This window comes from Eumetopias jubatus, unplaced genomic scaffold (genome assembly GCF_037043125.1).
Source record: "Eumetopias jubatus isolate StellerSeaLion01/CBP00866 unplaced genomic scaffold, mEumJub1_p1.0 scaffold_8, whole genome shotgun sequence".
Taxonomy (NCBI): Eukaryota; Metazoa; Chordata; class Mammalia; order Carnivora; family Otariidae; genus Eumetopias; species Eumetopias jubatus.
The window spans coordinates 24,330,208-24,350,718 of NW_028274814.1; positions in this window are offsets into that span (position 1 = coordinate 24,330,208).

The following is a 20,511-nucleotide window of genomic DNA, read 5'->3' on the forward strand; positions in this document are numbered from 1 at the left end:
GACACCAAGAACGGTGGTGGTTTACCTAGATTAGGAAAATGAGTGTCAACAGGTGGCGACTGGTATGAGCAAGGTCGCCACCTTGTTACTTCACCCCAGCCACTGCAAACCCGCTCAGGCCTTGCAGGTGATCACGGGTCACAACGTGAGATGTATTCCACACAGGCGTTGCCTTTTGAAGGACTTTGTGTCCTCTCCTCGAAAACCCTACATTTATCTCTTGGGTTTTTCAAATGCACCCGGGAGGGAAAGGGAGATCCTTCTCAGGATCTAAATGGCTGGCACTGGAGGAGACAGAGAATTTCCTGTCGCTGAAATCTTAAGTATAATGAGAATATCCTCATTGTCATGTGTTAGCTCAATTCTCAAAGTCTGCAGGTTTTATTTTATTTTATTTTATTTTTAAAGATTTTATTTATTTGAGAGAGAGAGAATGAGAGATAGAGAGCACGAGAGGGAAGAGGGTCAGAGGGTCAGAGGGAGAAGCAGACTCCCCGCTGAGCAGGGAGCCCGATGCGGGACTCGATCCCAGGACTCCAGGATCATGACCTGAGCCGAAGGCAGTCGCCCAACCAACTGAGCCACCCAGGCGCCCAAAGTCTGCAGGTTTTAAAAAATTTCCTTAAATATTTTATTTTTATTGACTACATGCTCATTTTCAGTAGTAGATACCGTCTGCAGGAGTTGCTCTGGTCTCAGGACACAAACTTATATCTTCCACTGTTGTCCTGTTCCAAGTATTTTAGTCAACATCATCTTTTCGAAATATGTCTGATTGGGACGCCTGGGGGGCTCGGTTGGGAAAGCGTCTGTCTTCAGCTCGGGTCATAATCCCAGGGTCCTGGGATGGAGTCCCACATCCGACTCCCTGCTCAGTGGGGAGCCTGCTTCTCTCTCTCCCTCTGCCCCTGCTTGTGCTCTTTCTCTCTGACAAATAAAATCTTCATAAAAACCAAAACAAAAAAACCCCGAAGTGTGTCTCATCATGCCACTTCTCTGCTTCCCGCTGCAACATCTGGCCCCCGCTCCTTCAGCCTGTCTTGTGCTACTGTCCACGCTCGAGGCGCACGACAGATCAAAGTCTGGAAATTTGCAGAACACATGGAAGGAATGGTCTCAGCCCTCAAGGATCTTACAGTCTCTAGGGGAGACGCCATGCCAAGGACCCTCCACGCCCTTCACACTGAGAAGCTTTGCAAGGATCACAATTATACAAAGGAACATTCAAATGAGGCCATTGGGGTTGCACGGTGGCTTCAAATAGTCACACACTTGGGTTTAATTCTCGGCCTCATCATTGGACAGAACACTTATGTACAGAAAAGTATTCTGAAATATCACCTGAGACCTCCTCCTCTACCACTGCCACCACTCCATTTCCTTGGTCCTTGCTCCATGAAAGCGGCTGGGGTATTCCTCATTCATTGTCTCAAAGGAAGAAGGGGGGGGTCTGGCAGAACTCAGAGACAAACAAACACGGGGCAAATTTTGGCTTGCGAATTTTGAGCACTTGGGGGTTGGAAAGAACACCAAACGGTCATGATAGATTTGGGAAGGTGGCACGGGTGAGTAAGAATGAAGCCTCCAGCCTGAGGCCAGATTTAAGTCCCCTGCATTTGGGGGCAAGGATAGGGCAAGTGGGGCATGTGGGAAAAGCCAGAAGAGGCAACTGTTATGGGATTTGGGGAAAGCGTTGCGCCAAAGCCTCCTGAGAAGAAGTGGGAATGGTGAGAAGCCCCAGCTAGGGCAGAGGCAGGCCTGCTCTTTTTCCTTGGTGGAGCCCCAGGGGAGTCATGAGACTCCAGCTGGCATGGAATGTCTGAGCACCTCACACAGAATTTCCCATGGCCCAGTGTGATGCCATGACAACAGGTGGGTTCCTGTTTCTGAGGGGCTCAGAAACAGCTGACAAAGGTCTGGATACCAGGCGGCCCTGAGTGGGGAATGGAGGATGGTTCAGGAAGCGTGGATCGCCAAGTTGAAGACAAGGTGGGAATGAGGACATCTCAGATGGATGCCATCACCTGTACCCTTCAGGTAGGCTCGAGTATGCCCAGGTTAACAAAAATAACAAAAACAAGTCTCAGTGGCTCAAACAACAAGACTCATTTCTCACTTACACTACAGGTTGATTGGAGATAGGGGAAAGCTCTGTGCTGGGTCGGCATTGGCCTTGGCCCCAGGACCTGCTAGAGCAGCATTTATCTAGAAAGATGCTAGTCTCTGTGGCAGAGGGGGAAAAAGGATGAGGAAAAATGTGAACTGATATTTAAAGCTTCCTTCTGGAAATGACACTTGCTCTTATGTTCCATTTGCCGAAGCACATCACACGGCCACGCTTAGCGTGTAGGGAAGTACAATCCTCCCTTCCAGTACATGGAAGTACAACTCCATGAGTTGGGAAGCATGGAGCTAGAATCTTTTCCAGCAACGACTGCCTAATAAATACCGCGATCTCCCAAGCACAGAGCCTTGGTTCCGTGTGATAAACTAAGTTACACTTATTATTCAGGGATTGGTGATGGAATTCTAAATTGGAGCTTAGGCAGAATGGAGATTCGAAGTAGAAATTAAGCTGACATATAAAATGGAGTTAGAATTCTAGAACACCGAGTTTGTGCAGTGGGATCTGTGTCTATCCCCTTAGTCACGCCAAGTGCTGCAGAGCAGGCAGAGCCTGCTACCCGAGGCGGCAGGTCACGCAGGATCAAAAAGCAAGGTCAGAATGATCGCCACCATGAGCCAAAGCCCACCCCTGGAAGACATCTCCCCCCTTCTTACCAAGGTTAGTTTTGCTGGCAGGATGGGAAGTTTGGTTGGGAGATGAGGAGACTGTTGTATCCCAACACAGGGGTTGGAGTAGAGGAGAAATCTGGAGTTTAAGGTTTTTGAGAAAAAGAAGGAACTAGGAGAGCCCTGTGAGTCTTGACCTGCAAGTCACAGATGAAAATGGAAGTCTCCAGAGACAGAATGCAGTCCTTCTGAATTTTGTTTAATAATAATAATAGTGGCTGTTCAAGAAGCCCCCCACTTGGAGCCAGCGCCTGCCCTTGTTGCCCACGTCTGCCATCTGAGGGTCACTGGGGAGGCAGCTCTCACGATCCGGGTTCGGAGAGGTCTAGCCAGTGACGCTTGCGCTCAGCACAGTAATTACAAAGTTGGGCCTGGGCGCTGGAGGTCACCTGAAGGACGGGGCTGCGGTGGAGGTTTCTGCACTCATCTAAAATTCCTGCGTCGGCTCTCCCCTCCCTTGCCTGCCTCCTTCCTCCCCTCATTTCTTTCAGAGCCTGTCGCTCTGGTTTGAGGGTGGCGAAGCAACCCAAGACAGGTGAAGATGCACAGCCATCGCCCTGTCCAAACTGTGCCATTGCTGAACCGCCTGTCCGGCCTTACGCCGTGCAAGAGTCTTTTCCTTCAGGCTGTTTCTCCAGGCCTCCTCTGCCTCTCATTAATTTCGGCAGGGGCTGCCTGTCTTTTTTTCTCTCTTGTTCAGCGCCCTTCTAATCTATTTTCCACACGGGCCTTCTTGACACAATTTGATTTCCAGGTTGCTAGCAGGCTTCTCCCCAGCTTTGATTTATGCGCGCCTTCTCGGTGCCACATGCCTTTGCCGTACAGATGTGTCTTCGCTACCTTTCCACATTTCCTTTAAAGACCTACAGATGCTTGGCAGAAACTTTGCGGAAATAATGCAGAATAAAAGTCCTCGGGAGCCTGGTGTCTCAGGCTTGATGTGGGAAGGAAGGAGGATCTAGAACTCCTCCGGGTGTAAAGAAAGAACAGTTAAGGGCAGATTTTCCACTGCTCAAGGAGTGGTTTTTGAACTTCTTCTTTTTATCGATTTCAGGCCCTTCTAAGGCAGGCAATGTAATGACACAGTTCAGAGGTACAATGAGAAAGTGGGGCTGAGTTTCAGTGGAGGTCCGTCGGGCACCGGGCTTATTCCCCAGGTCTAGCTGCCTGCCCCGACCCCCAATTCTCCCCATATCTGTCCCTCCCCCAAAAGCCATTGGGGGGGTCCATCCCCCCAAACCAGAAATATTTCAGACTTTCCTTGTTTCACAGCTTCAGGTGCTTTTCAACGCCTCGATTTTATTATTTTATATTTTATTTGAAATCCACCGGTCATTATCCTAATGCCTTTTGCAAACCTGAAACTTCTTTGTGGAAAAAGCCATAACCTCCTCCAGTTGGGTGATAATTAACTTAGAAACTAAATGCCGGGGGTGGGGTGGGGAGGAGTACATGGATGAAATTAAGTTCCTTTTATCCCCACTTGGCACAAATTCTTGAGTTTGCTCCCAGGCCTTAAACCAAAGGAGCTCGGCAACTCCCGATGAGGGATAGGGAAGGGAGGGGTGGACTGCTGGAGAGGCGTGTGTCTCACTGCGTCCGTCCGTGGGGGCTGGAGGTAATGGTTTGAATGAGCTCATTAAGTGAAAGGATCCTCATGGCACATTGATAGCCCCTTGCTGGAGGACACGAGGGCGTTTGGGAGACAGGAATGGTCAACATCGGATCCATTAAATGATGCTAGACAAAGATAGCCACGCCGGAGGCTGGAGGCTGCAGAGCGGGGGCAGCTCATCCGCATGCATGGCTCCCCTGCTAAGGAAGGGCCAAGAGGCCCCAGAGCAAAGCCAGCCTCTGGAGAGCAAGTCCCAGAGCCACTGCAGGGCGGGGAGCCCAGTGGTGCCTGTCTGCTGAGCCTCCTGCCTTTCACCACACCTCACAATAATTCTAATCCTGCCACACAGAGAGGATATTATATTTCAGTATTTTGAGAGGAAAGGAAAAGCAGTGGACATCCTGGCTTCGAACAGGTGAACCTCCAGCCAAAGGGCACATGGCACTGTGCGGAGTGATCTATTGCTTGAATATTCCAGATAGCCCCAGCAGGGAGTTAAGATGGTGGTGGAGGGGAGTGGGGAGGAGGGGGCGTTTGCTCGTCTGGAAGGAGAGGAATGATTTCCCACTTGGTTGCTGGAAGGGAGGGAGGGGGCAGAGTTCGTTTTTTGGTCGTTCCTCCATCACTAGTTCGATAGCTTTGAGCAATTCACCACGGAGCCTGCTTCCTCTAAAATGGGGAAACAATATTTTCATCCCTTCAAAAAATATCCGTTGAGCATATTGTGTGCTAGGTATTGATCTAGGCGCCAGGGAGACAGCAGTGAACACACCTAAGTCCTTACTCCCAGAGGGCTTGAATTCTAGTGCAGGGGACAGAACATAAACAGATTTGTGGGTAGCGTGATGAATGCCACAAGCAAGGATACAGCAGGGCAAGGGCAGAAGGAGGGAGTGCTATTTTATTATAAGAGGGTGGAGGGAGTCAGGGGACATTTGACAAGATGATGCGGGAGCAGAGACTAGAAGGGACTGAGGGAGTGAGTCGTGCAAGTGTCGGCGGGGGGGGGGGGCACGCATCGAGGTTGGGAGGCAGGAGGGCTTGTGGGGCAGTAGAGGCAGAAGCAGAGGCGGCAGGGCCGGGTCATACTGGCCTTCGATTTAGGTGGCAGCAAACCCTCGGCTTTTTCACGCTGAGCAAGGTGGGGAGCCATGGGCTCGAAGGAAATGGTGCCAATCCGCACGAGAGAGGATGATCTTGCACAGGGCACCAGTGGTGGGGAAAGTGAGCGGTAGTCTGGATATATTTTGAAGGTAGAGTGGACAGGATGTGCTGATGGGTCAGCGTGGGTGTGAGAGAAAGAGAGGAGTAAGGGATGACTCCTGAGTATTTTGCAGTGAGCAACTTATTTTATGCCCAAACTGTTGTGAGTATTCTAGAACATGAGAAGTGGTGTAGAGCATTGTTGATGAGCCTGGACTTGGGAGCCTCACAGCCTGGGTTCAGATCCTGGCTTCACTAGTGCTTGCTATGTGACCTGGAGCATCTTATTAACCTCTCTGGCCCAGTGTCTTTGCCTGCAGAATGGTGCTGACAATAACGACCTACCCTGGCAGGGAGTGAATAAACGTAAAAACCGTGGACCTGTGCCAGGCATATGGCAAGCCCTTTCTAAATGTTTGCTAATTTATTTGTTAAACGATACATATGTAATGTATTTAGCCACATGTGGATGTAATATGAGCTTGGGAAGCTCAGTAAAGGGTTGGCTGCTATTGTTTTTATATAACAATGTAATACAGTTTCAAAATAGGTGGGAGTTATTTTAGGTAATTTCCACTGGTGGTTCGGTTTCTCTCTTAGTTGCAGCTGCCTTTACATTGTCTTTCTCTTAACCCCCTGACCCTCCCCACTGTGAGGCCCTTGCAGTCCTTCCACTGCACCCCCCCAGCCCCCAAAAGGGTGTTTTCTCTCCCATTCCCCAAGGGAATCTTAGCTTGGTCAGAGGTTAGAGAATCACAGTCCATTAAACCACCTCATTCCTCACCCCTTCTTGGAGAGCTCTAGTTGGGTGTCATCCTTGCTTTCATGTTGGGAGGTCCCATTCAAACTCATCCTCTGCCTTTATTCCATCCCACGTCTTCTTTTTGTTTCTGCACAGTATCCAAGCTTTCATGTCTCCTTGAATGCCTTTTTTACCTTGTTTTCCCCCTAGGCTGGGGGTTCCCCACCCTGGGAGTTTGGGTAGGGTTTCTCCAAACTACATGCTGAACCAGCCTCCCCTCTCATGTTTCACTCCCATCCCGCATGAAGACGATTACAGTGGCCTCCCTGCCTCCCTGCCTCTAGCCTTTCCCCTCGAAATCCATAGGGGGGCGAGGTCAGCCTTCTGGGAGCCTTCTCTCCACACTGGCTACTGGAGAAGTCTTGGCCCTGGCATCCCAGAGCTGCCCATACCCCCTGCTGGTGCATTCTTCACACTGCCCCAGAATGATGTTCATACCTGCACACGTAATCAAGTTCTCCTCGGCTTTCCAAGGCACCTAAAACCCAGGCTTGGACGCCTGGGTGGCTCAGTTGTTAAGCATCTACCTCCGGCTCAGGTCGTGATCCCAGAGTCCTGGGATCGAGCCCCGCATCGGGCTCCCTGCTCGGCGGGAAGCCTGCTTCTCCCTCTCCCACTCCCCCTGCTTGTGCTCTCTCTCTCTCTCTCTCTCTCTCTCTCTCTCGCTGTGTCCCTCTCTGTCAAATAAATAAATAAAATGTTTAAAAACAAAGCAAGACGCAGGGTCATTTCCATGACTAATAAGGTCAGCACAGGCTAGTGCCCTTTTCCCTCTGCTACCTTCTGCCAACCTTCTCCTTTCCTGTGACCCTCCACTCACACCAGCCTTTTCCCAGTCTCCTGAGCTCAGCAGACTCCTTACTTCTTCACGGCCTTTATGTGAGTATGGAAGGTTCATTTCCTGAATCCTCACCTGGCTGAAACCCCATGTCCTTCAGATCTCAGTTCTAATGTCATTGTCCCAAAGGGAGCGTCTCTGACACCTGGTCTCGGTTAAGTCCGCAGCCCCTCATTATTCTCTCATGAGGTCCTGTTCTTCTTCTTTCTCTGCCTTATCATGATCTCGAATCAGGTATTTCTTGCGTGAATACTTCTTTATCCCCTCTCTGCTATAAGCTCTGTGAGAGCAGAGCCCATGTGTGCTTTTATTACCTCTGTGTACCGGACGCCTCGTGCCTGGCACAGATAGGCACACTAATATTTGTTGAACGAGACCTTGGGCAAATCAAAGAATAGATAAGCATCTCTCCTCCGTTCAGAAACCTTCTCTGGCTCCCACTCCATCGTCCAGAGAAGCCCAAGTTTGCTTGATCTTAATTCATGTCATTATCCTTCACAAATCCACACTCCAGGAGCTTAAAACTCCTGACTGTTCTTTCCACAGGTTTCTGCCTTGGGGGCTTTATTTTACCACTACTGACAGTATTTCACAGGTGAATTAATGACTGTCCCTAAATCATACCCAGTCTTCAGCGGTATCAAATGTCATATCTGCCATGAAACCTTTCAGACACCCCCAGCTGGAATGAATTTTTCCTTCTTCTGAGCTTCCCTAGCACTTTCTCTGGGGCTGTTAAAGAAATTTGTCACATTCTGCCTCTCCTTTCTCGAGTTTCTTTCTGCGTGTCTGATTTTCTACTACACTGTGAGTTTCTCAAGGGCAAGTTCCATGTTCTAATCACCTCTGTGTCTGCCCCCATGATGCTTCAGCTATAGCAGGTGTTCAGTGTAAGCAAAGACCAAAAAATTATTATGGATTATCGATTCAAGGTGATGATGATTTTTCTAAGGTAGTTTTTCTAAGGTAGATTTTTCTGTAGGTAGTTCCCTATAGAAACACGTGGGGGTGCCCTAACCCAGCAAAACTATGTGGGCTGCTCTAGATGGGATTCATTTCTAAATTGTTTTAAAGATGATGGGGCTTCTTTTGAATTTTGTCTCACTGGTGGTATTGATCAGCTGTAGATGACAGGAATGAAAGGTGAAGGACAGTTTAGTAGGCAAAGTAAGAGTTAGTAAATCAAATCCAAAGACCACATGTGGTCAGAGAGACAAGGCAAGGTGCACCTGCTTTCTCTGAACGAAGGGTCCCATGATCACAGACTCCGGCTATAACACTGGTGTCGTGGTCCTCCAAATGAAGGGTTTGGGGTCGTGCTGTGAGCTGAAATGTGTCCCCTCAAAATTGGTGTGTTGAAGCCGCAATTCCCCAGCGTGGTGGTATTTGGAGAGAGGACTTTGGGAGACACTAGGTTTAGATGAGGTCGTGGGGGTGGGGCCCAAGGTGGAATTAGTGTCCTGACAAGAAGAAGAGAGACCAGAACTTGGTCTGTGCTGAGTGCAGTACAGTGGGAAGGTGGCCATCAGTCAATCAGGGAGAGGGCCCTCCTCACCAAGAACACAGCCCTGCTGCCTCCTTGATCTCCAACTTCCAGCTTCCAGATCACATGAAATAAATCTCTGTGGTTGAAGCCACCCAGACTGAGGTGTGTGGTTATGGCAATCCAAGCAGATTACCACAGGCCATGTGCAGAAAGGGGGTGCCTTCCATACTCTTTGCCTTTCTCCTGAGAGATTGACATTTAGATAAGAAAATGCTGAAACGTTTGTCAGAGACAGACAAGGGGCTTTCAATCCCTTATGAGCCTCTGATTTTTTTAAATTTTGTTTTCTTATTGCACATGTGGTCCTTTGAAGCTCCTCTTACATGTAATAAAGAAGCACCCCTGTTCTCTTCTTTTATAACAGTATGTTGGTGGCAGATCTCTTTTGTTAGTTTGGACCAGAATTTTACTTCCATTTTTGAATGTAATCTTTTCCTTTTTTTAAAAAAAAGTAGGCTCCATATCCAGCATGGAACTCAATGCGAGGCTCAAACTCACGACCAAGATCAAGATGAGCTCAATAGTCGTACACCTAACCAACCGAGTCACCCAGGCACTCCTATTTTCCATTCTTAATGTCAGGACATTATGTTGGAAATGAATGGTGTGAACTTGGCATCCTGGGCTAAACTGACTTTCCACACTCCCCCTCCCCCCACTGTTGGTCTAAATGTACAAAGCATTAGTTACCCAGTTGACCTTTGAACAATGTGAATTTGAATTGTGTGGGTCCACTTAAGTCCAGATTTTTTACAGCACAGTATTGAAATGTACATTCTCTTCCTTACGATTTTCTCAATATCATTTTCTTTTCTCTAGAATACATATAGCATACAAAATATGTTCATCAGTCATTTATGCTATTGGCAGTGAAGTTTTTGGGGGAGTCAAAAGTTAATATGTGGATTTTCGACTGCAAAGTGGGTCAGTGCCCCTAACACTCATATCGTTGGGAGGGTCGACTGTAATTAATCCAAGGATGGCAGTACAACCCGGGGCACTTCGTCACGCCTGGGTTTACAGGTGTCAAACCATTGTTTTCCTGATTTCTCATCACTATCCTCTGCTGTAAGACCTTTACATGTTTATTTATTTGGATAAACTCAATTTGAATAAGCTGACTACATTGGCAGAATTCAGAGGTATGTAGTGAACAAAAGTATCAGGTGCAGTTTAAGTGGTTTACAAGCTGACACAGAAACCCCTCCTTCTCTGTCCTTCATCTCCCCTGCCCCCAGGTGCTTCATGCTATTGTGTGTGTTTCCATCATGTGTGGGGGTGTCTGTGTGGAATCGTATGTGTGTATAAAGTAAAGACAGGGCTGAGTTTCACATCTGGGTCAACATGATGTAGCCATGAAAACATGTGTCTTCTCCCTCACCTCCTACTTGGAAATGGCAGGAATCTCGGGGAAGGCTTTGAACTTTCACAATCCACGGAATTCACGAGGCAGAACCAAACCAATTATAACTACATCTTGAGAAGTAGAGAAGTCCCAGTTTATGTCTAAGGTAGACATGTTTTCTAAATGTGTATATTCTATAACATAAAACATACACTTGGAATAATACAGTGTGATGTTTCACCACTTACTTCTTTCTTTAATAATTTATACATACCTCCATGACACAGTATTCTCCTACAAATGGCTTAAATAACATCATGCTACTTTATCCTACAGCTTTACCATAATTTATTTAGCTAATCTGTCTTGACCTACATTTAAATTGTTCCTAATTTTTTTAGAGACTTTATTTTTAAGTAATCTCTATACCCAACGTGGGGCTTGAACTCATGACCCCGAGATCAAGAGTCGCACAGTCTACCGTCTGAGCCAGCCAGGGCTCCCTGTTCCTAATTTTTAATATTATTAGTAACACCACAGTGAACAACCTTTTGCATATTCTCTGTGCACATCTCTGCTATTTCTCTAGGTTGAATTCCGAGAAGCATACTCGTTGGATCAAAGGATATTAACTTATTTGAGGGCCTCTGGTATTTGTTGCCAAATTGTCCTCCAGAAACATTGTTCCTCTTCTCTCTGATGTTGTTTTTTTTTTGTTTTTGTTTGTTTGTTTTTTTAAGATTTATTTATTGGGGCTCCTGGGTGGCTCAGTTGGTTAAGTGTCTGCCTTCTGCTCAGGTCATGATCCCAGGGTCCTGGGATAGAGCCCCAAATGGGGCTCCTTGCTCAGTGGGGAGCCTGCTTCTCCCTCTCCTCTGCCCCTCCTCCCCCACTCATATGCTCTCTCTCTCTCTCAAATAAATAAATAAATAGTAAACAAATAAATAGAATCAAAGCCAACTGTGCCACCCAGGCACGCCCTTCTCAGGTGTTTTTAAAGGAAAGAATGTGACCTTGGGTTAGGCTTAGAAATCACCTATTGATGTTGTTGAATTGGCTCCACAAAGATTAAAATACCCACTGGATGCCTTTACACTGACGTGTACATACAGCTTTGTAGAATGGGTAGTTTTCCAGGTATTTCAAAGACTTCCTCTGCATCTGTAACAACTAAGAAAATTGTGGCTTCGTGGGCACACACGATGGGATGGGCAGAGGGTGAACAGGGAAGTCAAGAGTCGCTACAACTTTGCTGCATTGTTTAACCATTCCAGAGAATTCACAGACCGATTAGCAAAAACTCCAGAGAGAGACCCAAATGTTGTAACTTTGAGGTTAAGTGTTTTGAGGGGCGCCTGGGTGGCTCAGTTGGTTAAGAGTCCAAGTCTCGATTTTGGCTCAGGTCATGATCGCAGGGTCATGGGACTGGGCGTGGAGCCAACCTTCAGATTCTTTCTCTCCTCCATCTGCTCCTCCCCCTGCTTGCGCTGTCTCTCTCGCTCTCAAAAAAGAAAAAAGAGGAAAAAAGAAAGAGAGTTTTGAAAAATGCCAACTTCAGTAACTGGCAGTCTCAGTAATCTGTGCCCCTATGGAAACACAAGAGATATGGTCTTCTTGCCCAAGGGACAAAAGTAGCACAGCATCATCTCCCCTCTCCCCAACTTATGGGAAAAGGGTCTCTTCTTTTTCGCACTGTCTTTTATGTATGAAGAAACTGCCTCTGACCTCCTTCAGTCAGATATGCCCTCTTGATTTCTGTGGTTGGTGCAGAAATACTGCTGATATCCATCTTTTGCATTCTGTCTCTCTTCCCCCTGCCTCTCTGCTATGACGCCAGCCATCACCACTTCCATGACACCATTTTCAATGGTTTCCGCCATGCTCAGCGTCACATAAAGGGACATGAACTGGGCCTGGAATCAAGACATTCAGGTTCTAGGAACCTAACCTCTGTAGACTTGTCTACTCATCTGTCAAACGGGAGAGGTGAGTTAATTGAGGTTGTTTGAGAAAAACCAGAACTGGCTAGTAGTTAAAGCAGTAAGAACACGGTTTATTCGGGACTGTTGCGATAGGGGAAGAGAGACCCTACTATAGAGCCAGGCTCGATCTGAATACAGTGTGGGCAAGCGGGGGTTTACAGCCAAGGAGCAAGGGGAGGGTCAGTGGGTGAAAAATTACTAGGAAGAAACATCAGGGGGGGTGAACTGACCTAACAGGATTCTTGCTGAAGGCAGGCCCGGGGTGATCAAATATCACGTGGGGCATGCTGGAGGATGAAGGACCTGATCTGATACTGAGGGGGAATAGGGTTGAAGGATGGGGATTCTAGCCAAACCAAACTGGCAGCGTTCTTGCTAAAACTGGACCATGCGGAGACAAACATGGGAGCCCAGAAGTTGAAGCTAGGCGGGAAAGTCAGGTTGCAGAGAGAATCTCTGTGAAGATGTTTCCACATTGTGTTATGAGAAGCCCTGGGGGGTCTGAGGAGGGACCTTAGGAGTACGGATTGCCAGGGGGGCGGTGTTCAGAGGCCCCAATCTCACTTTCAGCCCTAACAGTTCCACTCTTATTTGTCTGGCATATTGGTTTCAACCCCAAATTTGTTGGTTTGTTTTAAAGCACCGGAACCCCGTCTTCAACCTTTGAAGACCATTTAAACCAGAAGATGTGTGAAGACACATCTAGACACACCATTTTAGGATTTCAAGTCAGCCTCCAGCCAGCTAAGGGCTTGATTTTCTTCCTGACAGATGTCCCAGGGAACTCTGCCTGAGGCAGAGAGGCTTTTTATGAACTACAGAAACTTGCTATGCTCAGTCTGCCTTTGGTGAGAAGCGCTCCTTTCAAGGACAGGCCCTTCCTTTAGGTGTATTTCTGCAGCCAACGCTGAAATTTGGAATTTGAGCGCGTCTCTCCCACTTGAAAAGTATCCATCCCCACTCCTGACTTTGCATTTTAGGGCATTCATCCTCTGTGGGAGGCCCTGATTATTCATCCATTTCCACAACACATGCCGGAGTATGACTAGTGTCTTTCTGCAGAAGAGGAAACTAGGACACACAAAGGGTAAGCCACTGTCCTCAAATAGCTCACACTGCGTATCCGAGGGAGTGAACAAGGACCAGCACTTCCTAAAAACAGTTCCCTTCTTGCTAAATGCTACCCTGCTGTGAGGAGACTCATTTCTCTTTTCTGATCTCTTCATGGCACCAGGAGCGCTTCTCCCTTTTTATCTTCTTCTGGGAAACCAGCCAGCACGCGTCTGCAGCAGTGCCCAACCAGGCAGCCTCTGGGCTTGGAAAGGTGGAGCCACGGTCAAAAGACACACCTTTGCGGGAGGGGGGAGGAGGAGGGAGCCGGTCAGGGAGGGCCGCCCTTATTGACGCCCTGCCCGGAGCCTATAGTTTTTCATTCAAAAGGGACCTCACAGAATAACCCAGTGACAACCAAGCAGTCACCTGAGTCTCAGATAACATTTAAGATTTATTTGTTTATTTTAGGGAGAGAGAGAGAGCAAGAGCGAGCAGGGGGAGGGTCAGATGGGGAGGGGGAGGGGGAGAATCTCAAGCAGACTGTGCACTAAGTGCAGAGCCTGATGCGGGGCTTGATCTCATGACCCCGAGATCATGACCTGAACTGAAACCAAGAGTCGGAAGCTTAACTAACTGACTGAGCCACCCAGGCGCCTCAGAGAGCACTTAAACTCATGGTCCTAGTTCATGACTTTAAAACCCAGGCTCACTTCATCTACAAGAACTGTGATTTTTTTTTTTTTTTTTTTGAAAGGGGAAGGATTTTAGAGTTCCAAAAGTCTAACATTGAGTGCTAGGAGGCAAAGCCCGAAGCACAACAAAGATGATACCACAAGGCAGAGCTCCCCAAGCCCCGCCATTTGGTGGCACTCACAGAAAGTGGTAATACCGTTTGTGGAGTAAACCTGCAATATACCACCGCCACCAACCCAGGGTGACTGTCCACCTCAGGCCCCACGCAGCCACCTAAGGGGTGAAGAGATAGATGTCTTACCCCACTCACCCTGGTTGCTGCCCAACACCAGGCAGCTCTGCCAAATGAACGAGCTGGGAGGGATCCCAGCGATGCCAGAGCGCCGTTTCCCATAAAAAAGAGACAAAAATAATGTCTAGACTGCGGAGAATAGAGGGAGATGCTGGTGCGCATACCCTGAACGGGGCTTCCCCTGGTGGAGTCTGGAGTGGATCGGAAGTGCTTTTTTTTTTTAAAAATTCAAGATAATATCATGATGAAATACCACGGCACACCCACTGGGATGGTTACTATCAAAAATCCAGAAAATAACGAGAGCCGGAGAGGACCGGATGTATTGGAAACCCTGTGCCCTGTCCGAGGGACTGTAAACATAGGAGCGGCACATGCAGAAAACAACATGGCAGCTCTTCGACAGATCACACACAGAATGACCAGGTCATCCAGCAGGTACACTTCTGGGTGTGCATCCAAAAGAATCGCAAGCAGGGACCCGAAGAGGTATTTGTGCACCCCTGTCCACAGCAGCATGATGTACACCCGCCGAAAGGTAATAAACCAAGTGTTCATCGGCAGATGAATGGGTAAACGAAACACGGTCTATGCATACAGTGGAATATTGTTCAGCCTTAAAAAGGAAGCAAACTCTTGACACCTGCTACAACCTGGGTGAATTTTGAGGACACTATGCTCAGTGGAATAAGCCATTCACAAGAAGACAAATACCACATGATTCCACTTATATGAGGTCATCAATAGTAGTTACATTTATAAATACAGAAAGCAGAATGGCAGATGCCTGGGGGTGGGGTGGTGGTGGTGGGGAGGGAGGAATGGAGAATTATTGTTTCATGGCAACAGAGTTTCATTTTTGCAAGATGAAAACAGTTCTGGCGGTGGATGGTGGTGATGGTTTCACACCCCCGTGAACGTACTTCATGCCACCGGGCTGTACATTTAAAAAATGGTCAAGATGGTATTTTTTTATGCTATGTGTATTTCATGACAATTTAAAAAACTCAGCACGTAGGATAAAACAAAAATTTTTTTTTTAAAGATTTTATTTATTTATTTGAGAGAGAGAGAATGAGAGATAGCACGAGAGGGAAGAGGGTCAGAGGGAGAAGCAGACTCCCTGCCGAGCAGGGAGCCCGATGTGGGACTCGATCCCAGGACTCCAGGATCATGACCTGAGCCGAAGGCAGTCGCTTAACCGACTGAGCCACCCAGGCGCCCCTAAAACAAAATTTAAGGTAGGTTTGGAAGGTTCTCAGGCAGAAATGACTTCTGCCTTGGTTTTCTAGAAAAGCCCACGGAGGCAGCAAGCCTTGGGGGCAAGTCACCTCTGCTGGAGCAAGTGACGTCATTGTAAGGCCTGCAGGAGAGAAGGAGGTCCCCTCTTTCCCCCTCCCATCGCTCTCGGCCAAAGGACCTCCCCTCTTGGAGAGACGCAGGGGAAGGAAAAGCCCATCCGACTGACTCAGAATGGGAAGTCAATGAATGGACATGGGTTGCCTGGAAGTGACTCAATTAATGTCTGCTACTGAGACAGAAATGATGTTACAGGAAAATAGAGCAAACACACGCCTGCACATTGAAGGTTGTGGCCATATGGCTCACACTCCAGAAGAAAACAGCAGAACACAGGCCAGAACAAAATAGGACGGCTGCTGGGTCGCCTCCGGGCACTTGGCCATCCGGCCGGAGCTGCCACGGTGCTGTCACTTCCCCTTTCTCACGTGGTCCATCCCAGACTCACTTCCTCAGCGGAGGGGACCGGTAGGAAGCAGCCCGAAGCAGCGATCCCCACGTGTAAAGAACCCTTTTCCATTTTGGGGGGTTCAAGCGTTGCAGACATGTCTGCGATTGGTCCTGATAGGAGGTTTTAGATTTTGGGAACTAGACTGTGTGTGTGTGTGTGTGTGTGTGTGTGTGTGTGTGTGTACGTACTGTTCTCTTTTTATATTCCTTCTGAAACACACTCTCCTTTTCCCTGTTGTAGCCAGTATGCGCCAAGCATCCCCAACTGGTGAGGTCTCCCACATATGTTCATACGTCCCCTGTGATATGGCTGCATTTTTGTCTTGCTTTCCTAGAACAGCTTCCTTTCTAGGGTCTCCTCCTGAGCTTTCCAAGGATCCCAGGGTGTTCCAGAAATGCATGCTGGCTGTTGCTCACCCTGCCCCTGGGCCTTGGCCAGGACTCTGAGGTGAGTCATGGCCACTGCCCCTCACGTCTCCCTCCCCTTTCTGTGGGAGTACCTCCCGTGGTTTCTGGAACTTCTACCCAAAGTGGGCACAGACCCTTCCCTTGCTCCCCTCCCCCAGTGTGACAGCTCAGGTCAGGTTGTGAATTCGGCAAGACTTTCTTTTTAGGGGAGTATAACACAGAGAATAACACCAGAACAAGGAACAATGCCCAGAACGCGACAACAGCAACAGAACCCCCCCACGTTGGAATCAAAAGAATAAGCAAGAATTCCTGCAGAGTGTCCTCTAAACCCAGGCAGAGAAAAGGAGTATATCTCTCAAAAAAACGTGCCACGTCTTCAGGGTCTTGAAGGCGTCCCCTGAAGTGTACCCATATTTCTCAAAAAAAAAAATCACTTTCTTGAGGCATGATTGACATACAAAAAGCTGTATTTGTACATACAGATATAAACCTTCTCAACGTTGAGAACTGGCTGGGCTTGGAGCTAAGTGTACATCCATGACACCATCACCATAGTCAATGCATGAACATGTCTCCAAAAGTTCTCTCTTTCTCTCTCTCTTTTTTTTTGATGATAAAAACACTTAAGATCTACCCTCGTAGCAAAATTTTAAGCGCTTTTAAGCCAGCTTCAGCGCTCTGCTAAAGAGCGGATCTCCAGGACCCAGCCACCCCGCGAGTACTGAAACTCCCGGCTGTTCTGGCCTCATCCCCCCACCCCCACCCCCCTCCACTTCTGCGTCTGAGCCCGACTATTTCAGATTCCTCCTGTAAGTGGCGTCGCGCAGGATTTGTCCCTCCGTGTCTGGCTGATTTCACTGAGCGTGTTATTCAGCCTTAGAAGAAGGAAATCCTGCCATGGGCCACGCCGAGGCCGACCCCGTGCACACGTTTTCTACCACCGAACTCAAAAGTCAGCTTCTCGGTGGCCAACATCCCATTGAGGTGATTTCACTGCATGGCCGAGAACAAGGAGACACGTATTAGCAATGCTCACTCCGGGGGGGTCTGGGGTGGCTTTCCCGATACAGGAAAACCTGCCTGGTAGGTGAATTCTGGGGTCTGGGGCAGGCTGCTCGGTGGAAGCTGAGCTCCACCCCTCCGCGGCGCCTCCTCCTGGCTCCCCCTCCCCCAACCCCAGGGGCACTTTCCTTGTTTTTGTGGGGTGGGCCACGGGCCCGCTGCTGAGAGAAGCCCAGCCCCATCCTGGATCCCGCTGTTTGTTCTTGGCCGGCGACCTCCTCCCTCCAGGCCCCTGCTGGGCCCCCGGGTCAGGTCCTCTGGGCTGGCCGCCGTGACGGGTCTGGACCTTGACCCCCCCACCCCTCCACCTGGCTCCTCCTGGCCTGCTCTCCACTCCGATGGGACCTACAGACTGTGTCCCCTGCAGGGATACCCACCTTGGTCTCAGCGCGTGGGTGCTCTCGAGGCTCTTAGCTGGATGACATCTGTCAGTATTACCCCCCACCCCAGTCGTTGTTGGTGCCAAGCACCCCCTTTCTAAACCAGTTGGAGAAAAAAAGCTACTCTCAGTCTCTTCTCCCTCCTCTGTCCCCGCGTTCCTGCCTCCTTTCTCCCTGAGATTGGACGCGCCGCCGTGTCAGGCCGAGGACTCGATTCATCTTTGTGTCCAAACAGAGAGAGGGCGCTTCTGTCGTGAGCTTGGGTGGGTCGAGGTCCCGAACGGTCTTTACCCTTTGGCTCCTCGGGGGTCTGGCTCTTGGTCCGCCCTGCTCCGCCTGGGGCTGCTGGGGGGGGCGTGGCCAGGCCGGACACAAGGGCCGCCCCCCAGGCTCCCGGCAGGCGGTGCCTGGGGCACAGACGTTCCCCGCTTGCTCACCGGCGCCCGCCGGGCCCTCGTGCTCTCGCTGCCCGCCATGCCAGCTCTGTTGGGAAAGTTCTCTCTGTGGGGCCCGTGCGGCTTCCCCTCCACCCGCCCTCAGAGGTGTCTCTTGGTCCCGGGCCTGTCTGTGGTGCCAAGGAATCACCCCTGTGGTTTGTGATGAATTTTAAGACAAATTTGCATGGGAGGAGACGGAGGGATGGAGCCCGGGTCTCTGCTTGGGTTGGCCTTTGGGCTAACATTCTTCCTGGGGGCCTGGAGCTCCGAGTGGAACAGGGTGGGGGGGGGCGGGGGGGCCCAAGAAGGCTTCGCAGACTTCCCAGGCTGTCAGGTAATGTCAGAGGGAAATGGCGCTACCTACCAGTCAGATGCTGGGATGCAGGCGGCACGTTGTGGCAACACTTCTGCCTCTTCACTTCTCAAGCCCCTCCTCCCAAGCTGCCCCCCTTCAACCCCCACGCGACTGTTTGGCAACCAAGATCTTAAAGTCTTTCAAAGATGGTCATCAATTGTTTCTCCATCACCTCCCATGGTAGATGTGCAGTGCATTCTGTGACTCTCAGAAAAGTTCCAGGTGAGGGAGGGGTGCCTGGCTGGCTCAGTAGGGCATGCAGCTCTTGGTCTGGAGGTTGTGAGTTCAAGCCCCACCATGGGTGTAGAGGTTACTGGGGGAAAAAAAAAAGTTCCAGCTGAGGGTACAGAAGGTCTGCAAGGGTGAGGGGCAGGTGTGGGGTGCCCGGAACCTTAGTCCCACACAAACTTGGAGGGATGCCAAGTGCGCAAGAAAGCGAGGGGCTGCCAGCAAGGTGGGGGGCAGAGGAGAGCCTGGTGAGCTGGTTATTCCGCTTGGTCTGTGCTGGTGTCCGGGTTTCCATTGGCTGCTGGCTACGAGAAGACAGTGCATTCTGGATTCTAGTTGTATGTGCAGAGATCTTCTGAAGATACTCCTGAGGGTCTCTCCAGCCACGGTGCAAAATGCAGCCTGGTGATCCGGAACAGGTGTGAGGTTACACGGGCAGCCCCTCCCACCCAGCACCTGCCTTTCTTTCTTGGGGGTCTCAGAATCCCCCCTACTTACCACCCCTTGTCCCTGCAGAAAAGGAGGGGGGAGTTGACGGCAGAACTCCAAGAGTCTCCATTAGGAGTTGGCCATTCCAAGACTGACTTCACGGTGAACATCTCTTCCATTTCTGAAAATACTCTATTCGTTCACCAGAGTAAGGTGCAGCTTTTACTTTCCCCCTTGTGAATAACAAGCATGATTATAAAGGTCATTCACTCAGTGAAGATTTATTGAGCACCTAATACATACTAGTCAGTGTTCTTTGACTGGGGATATGCCTGTCGTAAAACCTTGCATATATGTAGTGCTTTACTGTTTGTAAAGAGCTATTTGGTTCAATCACCTGATCTTTCTGTTTTTTTGTGCACTTTTTTTATTGTGCTAAAAGATGCATAAAATGTACCATCTTTGCTATTTTTTTTAAGATTTACTTATTTATTTTAGAGAGAGAGAGCATGAGAAGGGAAAAGGGCTGAGGGAGAGGGAGAGACTCTCCAGCAGACTCCCTGCTGAGCACAGAGCCTGAAGCATGGCTCCGTCTTCTGACGCTGAGATCAGGACCTGAGCCAAAACCAACAGTTGGACGCTGAACCTACTGAGCCACCCAGGCGCCCCCATCTTAGCTATTTGTAAGTGAACAGTTTGGAGGTGTTTGGTATCCTCACGTTGTTGTGAAACCCATCCCCAGATCTTTTTCATCTTGCAAAACTGAAATTCGTTCCCAGTAAACAGTGAGTCCCCTTTCCCCCTCCCCCAGCCCCTGGCAACCACCATTCCACTTCGGTCTCTACAAACCTAGTATCAGTGGAATCATGCGGTATCTGTCCTTTGGTGACTTGCCTTTTAGTTCGCTTGGCATAATGTCCTCCCGTTCCGTCCACATTGTAGCACGTGACCCTATTCTTTTGTAAACTTCTACAACAACACTTTATGTTGGGGTTCTGTGTGAGAAATCTGAGGCTCAGAAGGATTAAGCAATTGCTTGGGGCCACACAGCTAGTGGGTTGAATTGTGACCCCAAAAACATATATCCAAGTTCTAACTCCTGGTACCTGTAAATGTGACCTTATTTGGAAACAGGGTTCTCGCAGGTGTGACTCAGCCATGGGTCTTGAGATGAGCTCATTCTGTCTTTTGGGTAAGCCCTAATTCTACCCCCTGATGTCCCTACCTTGTCCGGATCCCGATCTTGCTGACAATGAGCCCCGTAACCACGAGGCCAATCCTTTATCTTTGGCAGGCTA